We start from the raw sequence: 18,867 nt of genomic DNA on the forward strand, positions 1-18,867 counted from the left end.
TGTCCTGTCAGCTGTTTTGAGAATAAATCCTGTGCTGGGAAGTACACAAAGACTGCACCAAAATCAATCTCCTACCGAACATCTCAGCCTGTCTCTTGTATCTCTTTTGTGCATGCGTAGCCTCAGCGTGGCCCTGAATCTGGCCCTGCCTGCCCTCTTGCCTGCCCCATCTCTCGGCTTCGTCGCTGTGGTGACATCATCTACCTGTCTTTTCATCATAATGTGGGCATCTTCCCTTTCCCCTTTCCTGCCCATTCAAAACGCTGCTGCTCATGACATCCATTATCTCTTCCAACTGCTTACGCTGTTCACTGGCCTACAATACATCCAGGAGAAACTAAATGGAAATATTTCACCGCCAACATTTTTTGCCCTATTGTCCTTGCCTTCTTCATCTTCCTGTCCTCAGTTGGGCCTTGGCATCAGCTCGGTTGCTTTCTCTGTGCTTTCAAGCTACCTCCTCTGTGCCTTCTCTGAAGTTTCCCCTTGCATTAGGCAGGAAAATCCCACAAACAGCTGTGAAGCTATTCTGTTATGATTATCTCTGAACCCCCTCCCTAAAACACCTGTTTGCTGTGTGAGCAGGACTTAGGACCTTCCTCTCCTGAAACCGCTGGCCTTATCACTTTGACCAACTGTGTGTACTGGTTTCCTTGCATTTTCCTTGGTCATTTACTCCATGAGCTCTGCAAGGCAGAGAGCTCCTCTTCGCTCTGTTTGTGGAGTAGTTAACTCCAGGAGGAGGACTGGTACGGAGGTACTACTGTCCAACTAAATTAATACTCTACAGGCAGCCATTTGCTCCTTTTATTAAGCCAGGTTCCTTTTTCTTCTGTTGCCTCTCCACGTTATTTGTCATGCTCACTCCTATGAACAGAATACTCTCCTTGTGGCTCTATGGCCTGTACTTTTCCTCACCCAAACCCCTAAAAGAGGCCTACAATTTTATAACAGCTGTCTTAGGCTCCCAGCTCTCCAAGTGCAGCGCTTCCTTTCACTGTGTGTATTTTATTTTTGAACCCAGAAAGGTTCCCTGGTAGTCTGACCTTTGCTGCAAGCTCCACCCTGCTATGCTGAATGTCATCAAGGCCACTGGGCTGTCGGGAAACACACTTAGATTGGTCCAAAAAGCCCAGAGACTGGGAGTTATCGACTATCTGGGCTCCAGCAGAAATTTCTGTAGCTGTTGTATCAAAAAAAAATAATATCTAGGCTGGATTTTTAAGTTTCAGCTTTCAGCCCTCTTATCCCACTTAAGTCTTCATTAAGCACATGAAAAAACTCCTTAAAATCCAATATATTCTACAACCGCAGTCTGGCCACTTTCCAGCCATATCCTGTATCTTCAAGACTGTGATAAATACCATAATGAAAATAATAACTAATAATGATGATAGAATTCGTTATTTGCAGAAGACACAAAACATACAAAGTGTAAAACATAAAGAATCAAAAGTGAAGGCTTGAGCGTACCCCAAGACATTTCATAAGCTGAAAAATGAAGGCTTGAACATAGCCCAAGACATTTCATAGGCTGGGACATAATTGCTCTTGATTTCTTTATATTGGCTTTTTATCTCAAAGAAGCCAGACTACAAATTGCCAAGTAATTTATCATAAGCCATTAGTATGTGGTTTCCCTCCCTTCCTCCACCTCCTCAAGCCCTCCTCCTTTGCCTTTGGATTCTTTCCTTTCGATATTTGTAAGTTTCCACAGTTTGGAAAGGCCAAAGAATTGCAGAGCGCTGGCCTCCTCACTATTTATACACCACGGTTGCACTCCGGGAACTCGTCATCTTTGGTGTTAGACAAACCCCTTTAAGAAGGTGCTCCTGCCTTATAAGATTTGCACTGAATAGATAATGCATCTAAGAGAAAGAGGATAAATGGCAGTGACTCATCCCGAGTCAGCAAGCAGGCAAAGGGCAGGCCTGGGAAGGAATTTATGTCTCGGTGATGCCTTAGTCACTGTTTTTCCCATGAGCTACTGTCCTTTTTCAGCACAAAGAACATTGTGGCTGAGAAACGGGGTGTTCCTCTAACCCCTCAGTAGCCAGCCAGTCCATAAAGGACCACTGGGGTCACCCAGGGTAGCTTCATAATCTTTCAATGTACCTGTATCCCTGGGGAGCACAACTGCATTTTTAAGCTGATGGTCAGATCTAGGTTTCCTGGGATTTTTGCCAGGAAGGGAAAGATTTCAGCATCTCTTCTTTCCCCACCCTAGTTGACTCCATTGCTACCCCTCCATCACAGCACTTAAACCTTGAGCACTGTGGATACTGGGGCCCTGGCGCTCCCCACCCTGTGATCCTGATGGCTGGTTGTGGGCAGCTGGAGACAGCTTGCAATGCTGGCAGCATCAGAGTAGACGTTTTTCATCCTCCTAGTGATAGGGATGGAGGTGAGGAGTTCAGCACTCTCCCTTACCTCCACTGACACCAGCGCAGTGTCAGCCCTGATGGTGTATTAGCGCAATCTTTTAAAAGCACTTCATCTTTTTACTGTGGTGTGCACTCCCTGAAGGCCATGGACAAATGTTAAAGTCTGGAAGTGTGTGTGATGTCATGGAAGAAATATGAAAGAGCAGCTGAACTGCTAGCTGCTACAAGGGCAAATTTTGGTTAATGTTTCCTATTAACTCCTAGCTCCTTCTGTCATCCTGCTCTCATGGTAGGGAGAGACTAAAGGAAATAGCTCTCTCATCTTCTGCTTGAAATTACCATTTGCCAAGGATTTACTAGAGGTCTAATTAAAACAGAATAAATGTATTTTGCATTTCTCACCCAAGAGGGTAGTTTAGATCATCATCAGTGGAATGAATACAGCATGTTTCTGACTGAATTTCCAGTGCTAATGAAAAGGGATACTCTGAATAATGAAGACAAATGTACTTCAAATGAAGAATTAACACTGCTTATAATGGCACAAATATGAAAATTCACATTCTTAGAACAAATGCTTTGATACTATTAGGCACTTACGTGTCTAATTCTCTATTAGAATCTACAGCTGGAATAGACAAATATTTATGCTGATATTTAGTACTTAATACTAATGTGGCTGTAATTTATATTCCCCCCTAATCATGTCAGAATGCCACTTTGTGTGCTTAGTGCTGTGCCATTTCCACTTTTGATTTTAACGTCCCTGAAGCAACTCTTCGTGGGGAAACCTGTTTTTCCAGCCAAAGGACAACCGTTCTCAAATCTCTTTGGTGCCCTCTGAAATACAAATAATAACACTAATAGTGCGCAGAAGCTTCTGCATTGAACAATATACAACTAGACTGTGAGAAATGTTTTCTTCACAGGAGACCTTGTGTTCTTAAACAAGAAGCATCAAGTGATTTTTGCAAGCAAGCAGTTACAGAGGCAAAACATAGCTAGCCAAGATACATGGTTATGAAGGCAGTCTATAAAGGTGAGTTGCAAGAATGTCTTTTTTTAAAGACAGAAGCAAACAAAAAAACCTGTTCATGAGATCACAGGCCTTACTAAGCAACAGTCTCGCTTGCCTCTGCTCCAGGATCACTCAGAACTGCATGTCCTGCTGACAGGTTCTGCGCTGAATTAGCCCCCCCAAACAGATGCAGGTTGACATCTGCAGAGGTCCTCAAAGTTGGATGAGATGTTGAACCAGGTTGCTCTCTGTCCCATACTCTTTCTTGGAGGTCCCACAGCCTCCCCTAGATCAAGCACTTGGAAGCACATCCTTGGCACCCTCAGCTCATTCTCCCTGCTCCTAGGCAGACCAAACAGGCAAGTAAAGAACATGCTTCCAGTAACATAGAATCATAGAATCACAGAATGGTGTGGGTTGGAGGGGACCTTAAAGATCATCTCGTTCCAGCCCCCTTACCATGGGCAGGGACACCTTCCACTAGGACCAGGTTGCTCAAACCTCTTGTCTCATCCCCTCCTAAGGGATGCCTGAGCCTGGCTGCATAAAGCTTTCTCACAAAACTAAACTGAAACCCAGTTTCAAAACTTAACCTGTGTTCCTGAAGGCTTTGTTAGAAGAGTGGTGCTGACTGGTGAAGGTTGCAGTTGGTGGAGGGTTAGGACTGAGATCAGAAACCTGTTGTAAAATCTAGGATATATTTTCTTGCTAGGTCTTACTTTTGTATGGTATCTGCTGTCACTGTTTTGCAGTGAAATTGCAGTAGTGGTGGACTGCCAGCTGGCTGGAGTGTGACCTGTTCAAATCTTATTTTGTTGATATAAGTGACTTGAGTAGGACATGGAGGTACAGAAATCTTTCAGTAGCTTTTTGGCTTACAGCTGCATTTAACGATGATCCACCATGATGGACTTTATACCATAATTTGTCTTAATCCCTCAGTCTACTTTTTAGAAACAAAGACAGCAACCAGATTTACAGAATGATTATGTCATCCTACAGAAGACAATATTTTAGCTATTGCTATTAATACCTTAAATGTATTATTCAAGGCTTGCCCCATCCTTGCCTTACAAACTGTAGCTGTCTGCCAGACTAACTCCATGTGCTCCCATTTAATAAAATGTTGTAATAGTTTCTCCAAGTACTTTTTTTTTTTAAGATTTTCACTGTAGCATCGCTGTTTGCTCATGAGAAAAGTAATCGGTGGTATCTTGGTTCCTTGTGATAATGAAGAAATTGGCTTACACAGTGAATAGCTGTTCCTTTGCCATCGAGTTTATGTTAACATTTACAGCATCAATTAAACAACTTTTGAGGATCTAATATGTGACAATAACTGGAGGGGCTGAAATGATTGCAAAGGTTAGGTCATGGTGATCAAGCTTCCAAATGCATTTTACAGACTGCTGATGTGAAGTCTGCAGGTTATTTCTTCTTCCTTCAGGTGTCAGAACTCATTTAGGTTTTAGACGTTGCCATAAAAGGCAATCAGATCTTCCTTTCCAATCTCCAAAATAATTTTAACACACGTAATATCAACAGAGTCACATCATTTAAAGCCTTTTCCTACCACCGTACAGCTGCTCAGGCAGTTAATTACAATATGTTCCCAGGATGAGAGGCTGAATAGGCAGTCACATTTCTGTGCTTCATGAAAATGAACTTAGCAAAATTAGGCTGATAGAATAATGGGGATACCTTGTGCAATTTCTACTATTCCCAGCAACAAGGCTCATGCTAGATATAGCTCTCTTTGTGTAAATTATAAACCTTGTATTTGTTGACCAGGTATAAGTAATAGGCGCAAGCTTTCGTCTTACATCAAGCCACTAAACCACATTATTTTAAAGCCTTATAAATTAATGTATCATCTACTCATGGGAAATAACTATATCTACTATTGAGCTTACCTTTTAGTGCTGAGGAGAGACAGGAATTTGAAATATTTTCCTTAGGAAAGCACTGGAAATGAGCCACTCCATGAGAACAGGTGCCTGACACGAAATACGTTGCGTTTGCACCTTCATCATTTTGAACAGAAATATTCTTTCTAAGTTTATGCAGCTCTTCTCTCTCACCTTCAAGAGTTATTAAGACTGGAAATTCAAATTATTTTAATAGTGTTGATTTGTCCATTGCAGATTCATTTGCAGTGGGTCAGGGCCCCAAAGGTGGAAATCGTCTCATCTGTGTTTCTCTCTGAACAACTGTCATGTAGTCACTAGCTACAATCAGTGTAAAATAACTAGGGGAACAAAATGCCCTTCAGGGAAATCTGTCTTAGAGGGGGAAAAACCTTTAATTACGGAAAGAGCTCTAAAACCAGCTTGAGACAAATGAGCTGAATGTGAGGCATCTGATGTCAGAAAGGGCAAATTCAGGCCAGAGAGGCCCACTTTTTGAACTCGTCCATTAATAAGGGTCACTTGATTAACAGAAAGATGTCAGATTCAGATACAATAATTTATTTTTGGTTGCTGGGGTTTTTTTTGTTGTGGTGGTGCTTTGTGTTGGTTGGTTTGTTGTTTTGGTTTTTTTTCAGGCTGTACTTCTTACTGTCTGCTTTTCCTTTCAATGATAACAGATGAGGGACTTGGACATTCCCTAGCATCCTCCTCTTGGCTTAGGACAGAGCAGAATGAATATAGGAGTGCAGGTGAAGCTTTACCAAGCCCGTGTAGCTATTTCTTTGAGCAGACAATGAGAGGCCAGTGTGTGCAGCTCCCACGTATGAGGTTAAGAAAAAAAAAAGTGTCATGACCTGTTTCAGAAGCTGGTTTGGGTCCTCATCTCTGGGACATCTGCAACAAGCTGGGTTGAATCTAAATTGGAGACTTCCAAGACCCAAACACTGAATGATGTTATTAAGCCTGAACTTCACGTGACTCTTTCATCGGTGGGTGTAGCCCACTGGGCATGGCAGGGCAGTCCCTTTGCAGAGGGACCATCTGAGATGTACTCTGCTGCATGCTTCAAACACTGCACCTGCAATTTAGGAGTTTCATGGTTAAATGCTGTCAGAAATAAGCCTTCAGTATCTGTTCCTTTACTAACCACACTGCAATGAAAATGACAAGTAGTGTGAGGCTATTACTTTTAAATGGCCATGGAGGGAAGTAGGTGTCTCTTTCTTTGCTGTTAGCAAGAGCTGTGTTTTAAACATAAGCGAGTGAAGCAGTTGCTGAGAAAAGTAAGACATTATTCCTCACACCATCCATCACAAATATTATGTATGTTATATGGATAAAAAGGAAGGATTTTCATTTTTTAAAATGCTTATTGTTCTATAGCAGTGGGGTGTGTGTTTTTATGAATTATCATATGTGTAATTCCAGTGTGTGCCATTTTATTGTATTCAGAATTGCTGAAAATAATTAGCTACAGTACCCATTTTCCTTCTGGAGCTTAAGAAGCAGGTTAAGAGCAATGGTGTTATTAAGAATAATTTCAGAGCAGTAAATACAGCTATCTGATCATCTATAATGGCAGGTTAGACATCCACATTTGACTGAAATAAAGAAATATATCACTGCACATTCTATTTCAGTGAAAATATACATACATCTATCCTGTGTGAAATAAATGTGCAACAATTTTTTCCCAACACATAATTCCTTCAGTGATCAGCTCCTAACCTTCACTCTTGCCTCCAACGTATTAAACCCAAAGCACTAGCTAAAATACTACATCTATTCTGTTGTGCATCTTGATGTACTAAAACATTGGAATACTTTAAATATATTTTATATAGATACAAAACCACTCTGGATTAAAGCCTATGTGCTGGAGGACAATGAGGCTCTCACCACTGATGGTTCAGTTCTTAAACTGATAACGTCCTGGAGATCTTGTTGACATTCAGGACTGGGTCCACACCAAAAATACAAGTCGGGAGTTGTGGAGCTGTGTTAGCGGATGGGACTGTTGCTCTCAGCTCTGGAGCACGCAGCGTTCTTGCCCCCTGACAGCAAAGCTTGTGAAGGTCAACATTTAACTCACTCTCGGCTCTTGAGATATTTAGCATTCACCTAATGCCTTTCTGACAGAAAACCTTCTGGGACAGATGTGGCCAATACTTCTCATGCAGTGTAGGCATAACCATTTACATTCTGCTTGGCACATACTATTTATACTTCATATTTTCAGTTTGTGAAGTCTGCAAGATTTAACAGCTTTTATGATGCTCCATTTAGAGATGAGACCAGTAATACAGAGAGGCAGCTGAGGCCAAGCTTGTCACAAATTTTGTGAATTTTGATTGTCTTCGGAGAATCTGTGACACAGGCTGGCTGTGACCATAATCTGGGCTCTGTGTGTTCAGTGCCGTGTACTGGTCTGCATCTCCTGGGGCAGGCACTGCGAGCTGGAGCTCGCCCCTGTGAGAGGAGAGCTGGGTGGCCTGGCCCTGCAAACCACAGCTGGTTTTGCTAAGGTATTTAAGTGGATTACTTTTGTTAGTGTATTTTAATAGATTAATGCACTTTTAAAAGGAAAGCGACACTATCAATCAGGTTAAATAGTTTGACTTCTGCAGTGAACACTGGTGTTAGATGAAACTCCGTGGTGCTGGTGTCCTGTTTCCAGGTAAGATCACCTCTCTGCTGGCTTTCACTAGTCATCTCCCATCTGCCCACATGTTGGTTTTGACTCAGCAAGGCTCATGGTGAGTTGCTCTTTCCTGATCCATTCCCAAGGTATGACTTGTGTTAGATGTGTTTTCTCATGTGGGCTTGACTTATTAAGTGGAGCAGTTGACTATGTGACTGATCTGGCTCATCAGTATCTGGTATTTCATTGGCCTGGATGTGGTTTACAAACTCTGTCAGGGTCAGTGCAGATGCACTTACTGAAGAACCTTATCAGAAAGATACCAGGTGGCTGAAAAAGGTGTCTTCTGGGGATCAGGTAGCCCATTATAAAAGTTTTTAAATATGTTCATAATTTCTACTTACTCTTCTAATAATCATATGACAGTAAGTTATAACTTTAAGGACCTACACTGCGCAGGGTATGGAGTGAAAAAGGTGAACAGCTTAGGCTTGCTGCTGCTGTAAGTAGACTTCACCCTCCCAAGTGACACTTAACACTCTCTCCATTTACAAATAGACCAAGGCTGTTCATTCATATCTCTATGGCTTTTCTAAGCTTGGAAAATCTTTGGATATTCTTTCCATCTGTCAAGGAAGAGACATGTCTTATTCAGAAAACCAGCATCAGCCACAGCTTTCCAGTGAGCTTTTGTTTTTTTTTTCCCTTCTTTAACACTTCCAATGCTGTATCACCAGATGTGATAAATAGTAAATGTGATATGAGAAGACATTTAGCACAGAGAACATTAGCATCACTGCTGCTCCTAGTTCAAAAAAAAAAAAAAAAAAGATAAAAACCCTCAATAAACCCCCTACCCTTCAATGTTAGAGCTGTTTTCTTATGTAATTAAACCAACCAGCTCATTAGCATTAACCATGCTACACATTCTAATGACCCAATTTATTTTAAACTACAGATCCAAGAAGATCTGATAAGGCCACAGTATCTTAATTCTAAAATAATTCTAAATTTAAAGCACCCCTCTAGGCATTGGCTGCCACATCAAACCATGTCCCATTACAACTGGACTTACTCAGCAGCCCAGTCCAGTTCACCATGAAGGAACTGAGAGAATACTTGCAAGCTTTTGACTCTTTATGTTCTTTATGGGAATTTGCTGAATTTAAATGTATCTGAGGACTAAAAAGCAAGACTATTATGGAAAATGAACTCTTTCCTTTATGTTACAAATTCTTCTCTCTCCCAAGGGCAGCATCTGGCAGATAATACGATACACCATGCTGGAGTGCAGCTTATACGTATTTAAGAAGCAAGCTATAATTACAAAGGCAAAGCTTAGAGGCTGGTTTCTTTTGACACAGCATTTTAGCCCTGAACACCAGCCAGATTTCTTGGCCCTCCTTGGCTTTAGCACTTCAGATAAGGAAACACAGAGATATTCCCAGTAGTTTTGTAACGCACAGAAAGTGCCCACGCTTACATGATGGTAACTACCTCAAAGCAATGAACTGCCTGTGCTCTGAGCCCCCAGGATCCAGCCCAGGTGCTGTGCAAAAGCTGTGTGACTCCATCAACACGATGCTGGGCCTGATCTCTTTCTCATTTGTGCCACCCTAACACAGCCAAGGGGGTCTGGCCAGCTCAAGGCACAGGCAGAGTATGTTCACGTCTTCACACAGCATGTAGTGTAGCCATACACTGACTGGCGTCACTGCCCGCCACACTGGGGTCTCCCCTTCCAGACAATTTCAGTGCTTGTCAGTGATCCTTGTTAGGAGAGGATTTGAAGTTTAAATCCAATAAACTCAAATTATCTTCCAAGAGGAAGGTCATTTGCTGTGATCAGATGAGATAGCAGACACTTGCCTTTCGGAAGTCCATTAAATGAAAAAAATAAACCTCTCATTAGCAAGGAATTTAGCTCAAGACACTAAGAATCAACACCCTAGTATTGATTCTGGACACAGGAGACAGATTAATTTAGATGTTTACTGTATCTAATCTTCCATTATGTGAATCTGGATGTTTCATAAGCCAATTTACCTGAGGTATGGACAGATCAAGCAGTAGAGATGCAAAGTATATATAACTTCTATGCAAGAGCATCAGAACATGGCATTAATCTCCTTTCTAATTTCCTACGCTCCCGTTTTTGTCCTACAAGGTGACATCCCTCACAGCAACCGGGTGATTTATATTGTGGAGGGTAATTATTCTTAACTATCTTTAATATTGGTGCAATAGCTCATCCATCTTAAAGCAAATGATATATGCCAGATTATTTATTCAGGACAGGCACTGAATCATTAAAAAACCAGTCTTATTCCTGAATAAATATAGCATATCTGTATCTCTCTGGTATTAAGTAAATTGCATGTGTTCACTATGAATATATACAACCCTCCCCAAATAAACGGACTTTAAAATCTTATGGTGAAATACCTCTCTGAAAAAGAATACCGATTTGAAAAATAAAACAAAAGGGTACTTAGCCTCTTATTTCCACAATATAAAAATTGATATAAGTACCATCACATGATGTCAGAAAATCAGAACCAACAAAATAATCGTTTGTAGTCTATTCTAGTCTAACAACGTCAAGGATTTTTATGTGGTCTGCATGAAGGGCAGCATTATGGTTTATCCTTATCCATGTCTTAACATCTTTAGGTGTAATTAACTTCCTCATTAACACTGTGTTCCTGATAGACTTGAAACTTTGTTATCTCTCTCCAGTTGATAAAGGCTGTCAGCTGGAATTGCCTGAAGTTTCTGATTGCTGATGTCTGGGAAAGAATGAGGTTGGGCTCTTTGACTATGGTCTGGTGGCCAGAAGTTCTGTAGGATCTGCCTGTGTTGGCTGCTTTCCACTGGCAAAGAACGTAGCAAAATCTAACCTCCCAGGGCTGCACACGCATAGGAGAGGGGAGGGATGATGGGAAGTGTACAATTTCTGGGCTTTAAATTGACAAGTGCTCTCTTTTAGTGACCAGAAACACCCTGCAACACAGGGACACGGGAGGGGATTCCAGTGAAAGGCATGGGGTGGTGGGAAGAAGAAACTTTCTCTCAGTTCAACGTTGAGCTACTCTTTAATGCCGGTCAGGTAGCTCTTCTGAGGCCCACCCTAGGAGGGCTCATTCTGCACCATGCCTCCCTAACCGACTTTTGAGGATGCTGTGCAAGGCAGCATTAAAAAACCCAAAAGCCTTGTAAAGGCTGGATATGTGGTGCCTGCCGTTTCTTCCCCATCCCAGGCTGCTTGGTCATTCCCAAACAGCATTAGATTGCTCTGAAGCGACATGGCAAATCCAAGTCTGGAGTTACCTGCCATTTCATTCTCTTCTAGATGTTTGCAGATAGTCTGATTATTTTTTATGCTGTTTTTCTTCCGACTGTTGTGTGGTTGCACCAAGGGTCCCCCACAGTGTAACAGCCTCTGTGCTTTGAATTCCTCCATAGTGGAGCAATGACAGCAGCTGTCATCACTGCTACCTTCAGGGCAGTCCTGACCATTCCCCCCCCCCCCCCCCCCCCCCGCTTTGATTCATTTATTCTCATGACAATATTGCTCTCCACCTCCTTTCCCTTCCTAGTAATTGCCTTCTGGTGGGTGAGCTGCCTTGTCTATTCCAAGCTTTCGTTTTGCTAGGCCAACAAGCCAATTTTCTATACAGGTGGGAGAGTTAAATCTTGCCCACATCTACTAAAATCAGAGGTAAAACAGACGTAGGGAGAAAGTTCAGAACAGACTGAAGAATTCTGGCATAGCATTGGAAGACTGTCAAACACAAGCTGAAACATGCAGTTTTAAAAATGTTTAGTCTTGGTTTTCAGTTACAATGCTCATATTCAGTTGTCTGCCTCAAATTAAACACACGTCCATTGAGAGGGGAGGGTCACACATTTGGCTGCCTCATGTTGAAATCTAGGAAAATAGAAACCAGCAGTCCTAGAAGTAAGGCAGCCTCAGCCTGGCCTGATCCAAAACTCATGGAGGTCAGTGAAGAGATTGTCAGTCTTCAGTGTGTTTTGAATCAGTTTTCCTTGAAAGCAGCCATCATCAATCCCTGCTGTGAGGAAGACACAGTAAAAAACAAAGACAATTGTAATAAAATTCTAACCCTCTACCGAAAAATCCCCTGGTCTTTATTCAAGTGTCAAATGTAGAAAAACAAATCACTGCAAATTTTTCTTCCATGGGAATTACCCAAATATATTTTTGCTTTGAAAAGTTGGGGTTCATGTTTTGTGGCATCGCTTTTCTTTCTTTTACAGGAATTGCCTTAAATATAGAATTCATGCCTGAAGACAGAAAAATCAATCAAAGTATAATAACTTATTCAATAGTATAGACTAGTGCTGCCAGTGAAAATTGATAAAGGAATAAGCAGAGTGCATTAGACCCTATCCTTTCCTGAATTACATGAATGCAGTTCTTGATGTAGCAAAGGCAGTTTTGATACTTCAGAATCTATACAAAAAGCACTGGCCCAAATCTCCTCCCATATTAATTTTATGCCAGGGCAATTTCATACATTTTAATGAGATCACTTTGCATGTACACCAGCGACAGAGACACAAGAAAAAGCTTCCACAAATTCTCTCTCTTTCTCTCTCTCCCTCTCTGTCTCTCATAAAGGAAAAAGCTATAATTTGGACATAGCAATTTTCAGAAACATGATTCTTTTCCTTTGTGAAAGGATGATCTACAATACCATAAATACAAATAATGGCCATTGAGCAAGGTTCATATATTATACTGTCAACAAAATACTGACCCGAAGACCAAAAAAATGAAAAACAACAACAACAACAAAAGCCCTAATAAAAATATGGAATATAACATAGGGCCAAATAAATTAACTTTTTGATATTAGAGCAGCCACCTAAAAGGAGTTTCATCATGAACTATTTAGCTTTCTTTTTTGTTGTTGTTGTAACTTTTATTTCTTTAACCTTCATTCAGTCTGCACCCTGAAGAAGGTCTCTGCTAATAAGGTTACTCATTCAGCCCTTCTCACCTCCTGTAATTTGCCTAAATTACGGAAGGCAAATTAAGCCAGCTCAAAACAATATTAACAGGCTGGTGCTACCATCATAATTAAATCACAGCAGATGCAAAAGGACGATGGAGACTTGGTTGTAAATATATCAAGTGGTTTTGATGACAGTAATGCATTTTATTAGGGAAAACTATTATCATTTTTATGATCTAATGCATATTTAACCTTTTCTTGCCCTTCAGTCACCAGGTAGGACATAAGGTAAATTGGATTCCTGTATGTTAATGGCTTTTTTCCTAGTTAACTGATATTAATATTATATTCTACATTACTTAGTGGTTGCTCATGCACCTACACCAGGTGCTGTCAATAAGGGAGAATCACTTTTTTTGAGCCGTATTACTGTCCTACACTGTTATCTCAACAAAAGCCTCGTGCAGTGGGCTGGACAAAAGACAGACTGAGCTCTGCCTGTTCTTCCTCGGAGCAGCCACAAACTTCAGTGTCCTGAGCTGGACCCAAGCAGGAGCTGCTAGAGGAAACAGGACAGTGAGGAGTCAGGGCAGAATCTTCTCAGCTGCAGGGAGGTGTGAACCCGCATTTGCAGTCCCTGGGGGCACGCACTAACCGGTTAACAGCAGGCTTACTGACTCCTCTAGCCATAGAATCATGGAACGGTTTGGGTTGGAAGGGACCTTAAAGACCATCTAGTTCCAACCCCCTGCCATGGGCAGGGACACTTTCCACCAGCCCAGGCTGCTCCCAGCCCTGTCCAGCCTGGCCTTGAGCCCTGCCAGGGATGGGGCACCCACAGCTGCTCTGGGCAGCCTGGGACAGTGCCTCACCACCCTTGTAGTGAAGAATTTCTCCCTAATACCTAATCTAAATCTGTCCCTTTCAGTTTAAAGCCTTTTCTCTTTGTTCCATCACCACATGCCATTATAAAAAGTCTCTCTCCAGCTTTCTTGTAGCCCCCTTGACGTACTGGCAGGCTGCTCTAAGGTCTCCCCAGAGCCTTCTCTTCTCCAGGCTAAACAACCCCAGCTCTCCCAGTCTGTCTGCACAGGAGAGGGGCTCCAGCCCTCCCATCATCTTTGTGGCACTTCTCTGGACTCACTCCAACAGGTCCATGTCCTTATGTTGGGCGGCCCAGAGCTGAACACAGTACTGCAGGTGGGATCTCACCAGAGTGGAGTAAAGGGGGACAATCACCTCCCTTGACCTGCTGGTCACGCTCCTTTTCATGCAGTCCGGGTTGCAGTTGGGCAGCCCAGTATATGGTTGAAATAATATAAATGCATGCAAAGGATATTTGACAAAAACAGTGTCATGGTTTAACCCCAACCAAGCACTGTAAGCGCTCTTTCTGAAATCTGTGCAGGCTTTTCCTGCTTGCTCCCGAGCCCTGGATGTGGAGATGAAGAAAAGGCTTTGTTCGCTGTCTGGGTGCCAGGTTGCAGAGTGATTACTTTTAAAATGTAGCGAGGAAGCAATTAGCACTAAATCTGGCTCTCTGAGCTCATCCACAGATTAATTCTGTGCACACCTGTCTGCAATGAGGGGCTGCCCAAAGCCCCCCCCCAACTTAAATCCTGATCTGGGAAGAAGAGAGCTCCTCAGATGAGTATGGGGGGAGTAAACAGCCTGGTGGAGTGTGACCTGGCTGCAGAAGTGCTTTGCTGTGTGTAGGCACATTCCAGGGCAGAACTTCCGTGGATAAGGGATTGCATATAACCAGCACTTATGTATGCAATAAAGGATCTCACCTGGGGTCTGTGCCTTCATATACCACAAAGCACCACACAGCCACTCACTTAATCCTCCCATGTTGAGATGAGGGAGAGAATCAAAAGGGAGAAGGGTTGAGATAAACACAGTGTAATAGGTAAAGCAAGAGGCGTGTATGCAAGCAAAGCAAAACAAGGAATTATTTCACTACTTCCCACGGGCAGGCAGGTGCTCAGCCATCCCCAGGAAAGCAGGGCTCCATCATGCATAATGGTTACTTGGGAAGACAAATGTCATCACTCCAAATGTACCCCCCATTCCTTCTCCCCCCAGCTTTATATGCTGAGCATGACACCATATGGTGTGGGATATCCCTGTGGTCAGTTTGGGTCAGCTGTCCCGGCTGTGTCCCTTCCCAGCTTGTTGCCCACCCCCAGCCTGCTCACTGGTGGGGTGGGGTGAGGAGCAGAAAAGCCCTTGGCTCTCTGTAAGCGCTGCTTACCGATAACAAAAACATCCCTGTATTATCAACACTGTTCTCAGCACAAATCCAAAGCCCTATACTAGGTACTATGAAGAAAATTAACTCCATCCCAGCCCAAACCAGTACATTCTCCACTCCTTATTTCATACCATCCATTTACATCATGCTCATATCCCACACTATCCAATACATTCTCATTACACGCCCCCTCCTCTCCTTTGATATAATACACAGATATAATTCCCTTGTCCACAAAATGTCCATTGAGTTAATTTCGTCCATGACTTTGGCCTCCATCTGTTAAGGTGGTCACTCAGGGCAGGAGAGGTGGTGTGTGGTGTGGAGTTACTGGGCACCAAAGCCAGCTCAGGATGGGTCACTGCTGCCCTTGCACTGCTTCTTGTAAGGCTTCCTCCATTTGTTCAGGTAGTTCCTGCTATAGTAATTCCTACAACATGCAACTCAAATAATGTGTTACAACAATTTAAAGGTATATCCATTACAATCTCCATCCTTGGTCCCCTTGGGCCAGATTTTAGTGTTTAACATTGCAATGAACTCTTCTCCTTGCCCTTGTGCTGGCTTAAACTTGTCCACAGGCTGCAGTCCCTTAGGGGTGTACCTGCTCCAAGTGGAGCCTTACCTATAAGACACAACTTCTGCAGGGGCGTATCTGCTGCAGCACAGACTTACTCACAGACACAGTTACTCAGAAGTGCGCCTGTTCCACCATGGTCTTCTCCATGGGCCACAATGCCTTCACAGGTATACCCGCTCCCGCATGACATTACACATGCCGCAGTCCCTTCACAAGCAAACCTGCTTCAGCGCAGCCTTACCCATGGCTGCAGTCCCTCCAGGGCTCTACCTGCTCTGTCATGGGCTCATCTGTGGCCACATGCTTTGAGGAGCTCCATCATGCACAGCCACTGATGCTTCAAGGTATACCTGCTGCAGCCTGGACTTATCCACAGCCACAGATGCTTTGAGGTTACTTTCTCCAGCGTGGACTTGTCCTTGGGCCACAGTCCCTTCAGAGGCACACCTGCTGCAGCACAGACATAACCATGGCCAACAGTCGTTTTGAGATGTATTTGCTCTGGTGTGGACTTATCCACAGCCACAGATGCTTTGCAGTGTCCTGCTCCTGTGTGGACTCATCCACAGGCCACAGTCCCTTCGACTTAAGTTCACACTGGAGTTCCAGCCTGTCCAGTACAGCAGCACAGCAGCAGTAGCGGCGATGCCCTGGCCAGCTGCTGACCCCGGCGCATCGCCTTTGCTGTTACCAAAATGTTCCTGGGCACAGCACAGCAAGATGGTAAGCAGTATAGCAAGCAGCGAAAGCTAAAAAGGAGCACTTTTTTTGTGGTGGGGCAAGTGAGCCCCATGGCAAGCACAGGAGCCTGCCTTTTAATAGCAAAACAGCAATAACAGCTATAAATTCAATCTAGCACATTCCAATAAAACCTGTCATTATCTTGAACCCTTTGAGCCCCATGTTGGGTGCCAGAAAGGACTGTCATGGTTTAACCCCAGCTGGTAACTAAGCCCCACACAGCTGCTTGCTCACTCCCTTGCCCTCCTCAGTGAGATGGGGAGGGGGGAGAACCTGAAGGATAAAAGGTGTGTTGTTGGAGTTGAACATCAAGGAGAAAGGGATGTGCTGCCTCAAAAACTCAAATGTCATCATAGTTTCACATGATGTCCTATGCAAATGGGGTTAATGGCACCTTAGGATGCATGCACTTGGATACCTCAAATCCCCAAGTCAAAGAGAAAGGTCAGTACTTGGTGACACCTTAGTGTCCTCCTCTTTTGGGCTCTGCTCCAAGGCATCCTCCTCTCACCCTGCTTGCAGGGCAGGTGCCTCAGGGCTAGGACTGGACTTGAGCACTGCTGAGCTCCAAATCCTGACCAGGAGAGAGTACGCAGTGTGGTGTTTATACTTGCAACATGCTATAGGGTTCTCACACATAGCCCACCTCTTTGGCTATTTATCAGGCCACCAGTGTGGGTGGCCAACCTTGGAGGCATTGATGCTTTTCTCATTCCTACAGGACTCTGGGGTGTACTTAATTCTGATATCCTTCATTTGATTTTAGCTTGTTGGCTTTCTGTGCTACCCAGTCTACACATCTCCGCTTGTTTACACTTGAGAAAGAAAATCAGCTCAGAAAAAACAAGGCTCTTTTCCTTAGCCTGGAGCATCAATCAAACCAAGCAAGGGGAAATGAAGTGGAAATGGAGTGTGACATCTGGGGAAAAGCCTTCCTTTGATCTTTCTTGATGTTGTTGGTTACAGCTAAAGGGGAAAACACAATTCCTTCATTACTCTTGGGTATGTGAAGTAATTGTTTTGGATGAGGGTAGTGGTTGAATGTCTACATTCTGCAGCCGACACTGGGGAACAGTGCTGTGATCTTAATAGTACAAAGCACAGAGGACAGCTTATCTGATGGGAAAACCTAATTAATAGACTTGTGTTCATACAGGCCTAATATTACTTGTAAATTGTCGAACAACTGTTAATTACGTCAGAGAGGATGCAAGATAAAGACATGATTGGAATAGTGTAGACACCTTCCATTGCACTCCTTCCCCTATATCAATGCTGCGTGTGCCTGCTAACTTGTCTGTGTATCGTATCTGTTTACTGGATTAAATATAAAATACCTAAATTTTACCCTGCTAATTAGCCCTTTAATCTTATCCATAGAGAAAGATACCCCTACTGTCTCCTCAGGTTTGATCTGCTGAAATGAACATCTGGATGGCTTGTGGGTGTAGAACAGGTGCATAAAGACAGTGCACTTTTTGTCATCATAACTTTTCCCGGTACCAGGCAATAGTAACTTCAATCAGAAGATATTTCTCATAATCAGAATGAACAAAAGAAGATGTTGCAATCATAGATGACATCTGAACTCTCAGTTCAGCAATTATTAACTTCAGTGACCTACAAAGCATTTTTTTTTCTTTTCCTTTTAATACCAAACAAAGCAAGTTTTCCCCAGAAAAAATTATGGCTTTGCCAGTCTTAACTAGGGGTTTACACATATCAAGCCAACATCTGGCAGGTTGTCCTTTCTAAACCCTTTACAGGAGAAAAATCCTTTTTCTCCACTTAGTCAGAAAATTTAGATGCATCCATGCCTTGGATGCTCTTTTCAGACATGTATTGAAGCATTCAGCCTTCCAGTGTGTGACGATCTGTGCTATAGGGGTCTGGGGTTTCTTATATGACAATTAGAAAACCACAGCAGAAGGCAGCTACGTGTGTCTGGAGGAGCATATTATACCTTGCAGAGTGTGTTACACTAAGGACCATCACTGATCTCAGTTTCCATAGTATCTTGGCTGTTCAAGAAGACCCCATCCCTTCTTAACATACGATGATCTGAAACCAGTTAACTTACACTACTTTCTGCTTAGGTGGCCACTTTCTGCTTGACACCCTGTGGAAACTGCTGTTAGCGCAGGACATCATAGTAGTCCCTACAGTGAGGTGGGCTGCCTTGGTACCCTCAGACCTATTCCAGTCTCTCTGACTCCTACATTTTGGTCCTCGTCATCAAGGAACACAGCGGCTTAGCATAAGCCTTTCTGAGTGATGCCCTTACAGTTTTAAATCATTCCCGTTCTAGAAATGTGACGAATGGTTCTGCCTCTCAGGCATCACAGAGTTAGCCC

This window comes from Falco naumanni, chromosome 3 (assembly GCF_017639655.2).
Source record: "Falco naumanni isolate bFalNau1 chromosome 3, bFalNau1.pat, whole genome shotgun sequence".
NCBI lineage: Eukaryota > Metazoa > Chordata > Aves > Falconiformes > Falconidae > Falco > Falco naumanni.